This window comes from Protobothrops mucrosquamatus, unplaced genomic scaffold (assembly GCF_001527695.2).
Source record: "Protobothrops mucrosquamatus isolate PMUCROS unplaced genomic scaffold, P.Mucros_1.0 scaffold_177, whole genome shotgun sequence".
Classification (NCBI taxonomy): Eukaryota; Metazoa; Chordata; class Lepidosauria; order Squamata; family Viperidae; genus Protobothrops; species Protobothrops mucrosquamatus.
Window position 1 is genome coordinate 150656 of NW_015386253.1, and position 6000 is coordinate 156655.

Genomic DNA, 6000 nt, shown 5'->3' on the forward strand with positions numbered 1-6000 from the left:
AGATATATTTGTAGGTGACATACATCAAGTCTTAATTGACAGCACTGAAGACAACCAATATGTGAATACTAGTGTGTGATCTTTTTGAAACTCACATTTATTTGTGCTTGGTTTTTTACTGGTTATAGTTTTATTCTAGTGACTAGCAGATTTGAGCATTTATGCATCAATGTACATTCCTAAAGCAGAAGAAAAATATGTTTATTCAACTGCAGGCAATCCTCAACTTACAATCATTTGTGTAGCAACTGTTCAATGTTACAACAGTCCTGAAAAAAGTGACTAACAACCATTCCTTGCATTCATCTTCACAGTCACATGATCAGAAGTTGGATACTTGGCAACCAGCATGTCTTATGATAGTTGCAGCATCCCGGGATCATGCGTTCATCATTTGCAACCTTCTCTCTTGGCTTCCCACAAGCGAAGTAAAGAGGGAAGCCTGATTTGCTTAAGATTGCATGATTCATTTAGTAAGTTACTTAACAATCATGGCAAAAAAGGTTGTAAAATTGGGTGTCACTCACTGAACAACTACCTTGCTTAGCAAAGGAAATTCTGGTCTCAAATGCAGTCGTAAGTCAAGGACTACCTGGACTCAAAATATGAGCTGCTCATTAATTCTCAAAAAAAAAAAAGACATATTATTTCAATAAAGCAGAACCACTTGGCAATTATTATCTTTATTATACTGTTGTAATGCACTCTATATGCAACTAAATTTTTAAAGGCTTTCACTAGTTAAATGGTGCAGTCATCGATATGCTAACATAATAAAATTGCCTTTTTGGCAATCTGCTTTAGAGATCACAAATTTTTATACTGCTGTTTTGATAAATCATATAGCATATACTTGCTATGTTGCATCCTGATATAAATTACAAAACCAGGCAGAGTTACTACATTAATGATGTACATATACACCAGGTTCCGATGCTTAAGAACATACGGAATGGTGCCTACTGAACTCCCATTTGCACAAATTAAAGGAGGTTGAAGCACTTCTGAGAGATAAGTATGGAATTGCTTTCCCTTTCAGGCTATATATTTTCTAGAAAATTTGAAGAAGTCTATTTTTTACAGCAAATTTGAATATCAATTAAATAATCTTGACTTTACTCATAATCTTAATGTTTTTATTGGATTTAGGAAATAAATCTATTTTTCTAAATAAATAAACTTGAAATCTGGAATAAGAATAAATTACCTCTATTAAAATAACAAAAAGAATTATGAAATTTAGTTATGTTATGTCCTGAAAGTGGAAACAGTGAAGATAAATTACAATTCCTAAGGAATGCTAATCTGTGACCAAAATAAAAATAACTGAGCAGCAGAGTTTTGGGGAGATGGGGGGTAGAAATTTTCTCCATAATATAGATAAAATCCCCTACCTTTGTCCAGGATCCCAAAAACGGAGTGTTTCCCTGGAAGAGTTTCAGTTACTCAACTGAAATATTAAGTTTTAGCTTGAGAAAAGTAATTCCTAAGATATTCAGACATTGAAATTATGGAAACAAATGTCTACTAATGCACATCTTTCAAACTGACATAATATAATGGCAATCCCATGCAACAGCCAAATAGTCTAGTTAATATATTTTTCATGAACTGAAGATTCTGGACAATTCTCAAAGACCATTTTATGTACCTGTAACACATTAGTCCAGTTGGGAAATAATCGAGGTAGGAAACATCATCACCTAATCCAACCAGTTCCGTAAATAGCTACCACTAACAACCACTAAGCAAAAATGGGCAAATAAACCCTTTCTACCTGAACATATATAGACAGCTGGAATCAAGCAGCACACAGGTCTGGCTCTTTCAACAAAGTGTACCCTGTTCAAAACAGATTGAACCTCAATCACATAACCTTGTTTACTATTGTTGTTGTCCAACAGCATATTCATCTTATGTGTATTTAGTTTCAACTTGTCCATTTCCTAATCCATTATCCAGTGTTCAAGGGAATGAACTGTTTCCCTAGAATTAAGTTGCAAGGAGAAATAAAACTGTGATAGTAGCTTTCTGATGGTACTTCACTCAAAGCTCTATGTGATCTCCTCCGTTCTCATGTAGATACTGAACAGTAACAGGCCAGATTAGGGTGCAATGCCTACCTATGGAACAATCATCCAGTACAAACTTCAGATGAGACTTTAAAAATATTACTACACCGATTTATCATTTCACATGCAAATAAGACAAGAAGTGTTTTGGGATACACGTGCTAATGAAATTATTAAATTTATTTTTTATTGAGATGGATTTTGCTATAGGATGTCATTTCTCAAAATACATTACAGTTCTGGAAGATAACTGCAGACAACAATGCAACATAAAAGCACAGTTACCTTTATTACAGATGGACACAAATGTAGAAACAAGTAATTGGTTAAATTTATTACTATGGTCAGCAATCAAAGCGGAATATAATTTTAAGATAATTATAATAAAATACAATGAAGCAATATAAAAACTAAAATAATACAGACTTTAAATATATATTAAGACACAACTTAATTTATTAAATTATTAAAATGATTAAAAACTATTAATATTAAAAATTAAGAGTACTACAATACTGAAATTGATATAAATTATAATGGTTAGTTTACATTGTAAAATCATAAAATGACAAGTTTAAAATTATGCCCTGAGGTTTCATAATATTCTAAACAGGGAAAACAAAATAGTTTTAATTGAACAGCAATGGCAATTGAAAAAAATTAGTTAATCTCCTGGAATGCCTGCTAAGAGGGAACAAGAAGATCATTATCCGTTTTGCTGTGCCTGATTGTTAAAAGAGGTGTAATTAAACTTTATACCCAATTTAAATAAAATAAAATAAAATTTAAATTTAAATAAAAGAGGGCAACAAAAAATGTTCTATTTTTTAAACTTTCTTTAAAGTACTTGGGCATAAATGATTTTGCTTTAAGTATGCTGTAGAATCTCCCTTCCAGAAGGGCTGAAGGGAAGACATCAAGATGAGGTAATATAAAAATTATTGCCCGCATGGACTCTTTCTGTTAAAGTGCCCATCTTTTAGTAAATCAAGGTTGAGAGTCCATTGTTTAATTTCCAATATGCAACGTGTTTAAGACTCTAACTCAAATCCTGATTCATGAAATTAGACCAGCCTTCCCCAATCCAGCTTCCAATTACTACAGGCTGGATACCATTGCACCTGCTAGTATCACTTTCTATAATTGTAATATTTTCATGGGAGAGGGAAAAATATATTCCATAGCAATTGATGTAATCCAGGATGTAACAGATCCTTCCCATGTTACACTGTGTTACCTCATATGAACCAAATCCTGGTACTTCTAAAATCATATGTAATAGCATTTATACATGAATCTTCACTTAAAACAGGGATCCCCAATCCCCAGTCCATGGACCAGTACTGGGCCGCAGTATGCCAGCTACCAGTATGCACAAAAAAGAAAAGCCCCATCCATGGGTTGCAGGCAGCACATAAAACCACACACTTCTGGTCCGAGGAAAAATCTCTCTCCACGGAACCGGTCTCTGGTGCCCAAAAGGTTGAGGACCTCTGACTTAAAATATTCAGCTAAATGTATTTAATTTCTTTTTCTTGTTAATCTTGATATACTAAGCATACACAACACAAAAGCCATAGATTCATATAAAGTCTGCAATCTATTTACAAACTACACTGGCCTATAATATGAAAATTTCATATTAATAATATCTCGATCCTGAGCTATATGGAGTCCCTACCTTGCTTGTGTTTTATAAGACAGTGAACACTTCTGTATTCTGATGGTGGAAAGTGGATCTAACTTGTATCAGTAATGATTACAAAAGGGGGACTTTTTTCAAGAAGAAAGCAGTATGAAAATTAATAAAAACTATAAAATTAGATATTACTGTAATTTAAATAGAAAACTATTCTTTCCATATATAAGAAATCTGTGTCTAAGGATTTGCATACCTACTTTCTCCCTACAAGAAGTTTTTTCTTGCTCACCCACATCATCCAGAAATTATAGTAACTAATAATTAATTTGTAATAAAACATATTGCTGAAATGCAGCAATGGTGGAAGGCATTTAAAAGCAACTGGAACCTTTTGTGTTCAATATTATCACGTATCACTTTGAAATTAAGAGAACCATTACTATCTGCGACATTGACTAGCATCATCAATGTTTTATTGGTTGATTGGCCTGTGCCTTCAGGTCAGCTTGATTTCTGATATTACATGGACAAATCTATTCATTTTTCTTGGCAACGCTTTCAGAAATGATTTGTCACTGCCTTCTTTCTTTGGCTGAGAGAGAATAACTGTCTCAAAGCCACCCAGTTTATTTTCATGCAAAACCAGGACTAAAATTTATACTTTCTCTTTTTCAATTTACATTCAGAATCATGCCCTGCAATTAATTAATAGTGTGTTGGAAATCTTAAAATATGAATAAAAATGTTGGCATAAGATCAAGTTCTTAATAGCAACCAAAATACACCATCATTCTCACAATCCAGCAGTAAATGAATGCTACATAGACTCAGGAACATACATACAAGGAAATCGTTTTGTAAAACCACTGCGAAATCACTGCAAATCATTTTGTAAAACAATCTCTTCAAGCAAAACTATCAGTCTACTGTATTTCATGCTCTTGTAAGATATAATTTCAAGCAAATTAACAATATAAAGTTTTAGTCACAATTACTCAGTATTATTTTGTCTAAGAAATCTTCTTAAACTAACTCAATATATAATAAACTAATAGGAATACATATAGACGTATATGCTAGAATTTGTCTTTGCTCGTAATGTGAAACCTCTTGCAACCAACAGCACAGCTGTTATAAAGATTTCAAATCTTCACAAACAATATAGGTGCTAGTGAATAGAATAGAATAGAATACTGGTTTTTTAAAGTAAGTTCTTTGAGAAAGAAGTTGGCAAATTTGACTAAGATTATTACATCTTTGCATTGACTGAAAATAATATATGTAAGGTCCTGACAGAGAACTAGAAAGAGATTTTTTTGAGACAAAAAAACTTGAAGAAGGAAAAGGTTGAGCATTTTAAAGCATTTAAGTATTCAAAATATTATATTCATACAATGTTGGATCATTTGTGATGCTACTATGACATTTGATGAGAATTCTTCTGCTATTTCCCTGATTTCATGTGCCCACATTGAAAAATGTTGTAACTCAGCATGATGAGTTCTTTAAACCGTATCCAGTTTCGTAAACTGATCCAGGCTCAAGAAAGAAGAAAAAGGCCTGGACAGATGGTTTCTTTGCATCTTGATATAACAATTGGGGAGATGTTTTATATTATAAAAACAAACACATGGATATTTCCTATTCAGGTAGTCTTCAACTTATGACCGCAAATTGAGCCCAAAATTTCTGTTGCTAAGTTAGATCATTGTTACATGAGTTTTGCCCCATTTTACGATCTTTCTTGCCACTCTTGTTAAAGTGTACTTGTTAAGTTGGTAACACAGTTACAAGGGTAAAAAGTTCTATGCAATATGCTTCAACATTTCTTTCTTAAGCCAGTTGTGTCTTAGAATATCTCTTTGTGAGATTTCTTCTTTTTCCATTCCTGAAAGAAAAAAACCCACCTTCTTTTATTTGGCTACTGTACTCAGTTTGCTGGTGGCTACTGAGTTTACAATTCACATTTCCCATTTTTCCCCACACCAAGGTGGCACCTGTATTGGCAACCCTGCTGTGCTGATGCTGGAGACAAGGCTCAAATGAGGGGGGAAAGCAGCACGGGTGCCTGCCTGCAATTTTGATAAACAGGCTTGCTCATCCACATTCATTCTCAGCTATACATTAAGTATATAACAATGGTTTTGCTCTTAGCATCAGTTTGGCAGATTTTATTTCATTCCATTTGGCATTTAAAAGAATTTCACAGTAGGGTACTTTTCTCTGCGTTCTCTGTTTTCATCCTACCATATCAAATGTTCTCTCTTATTCTCCCTTAGGCGCACA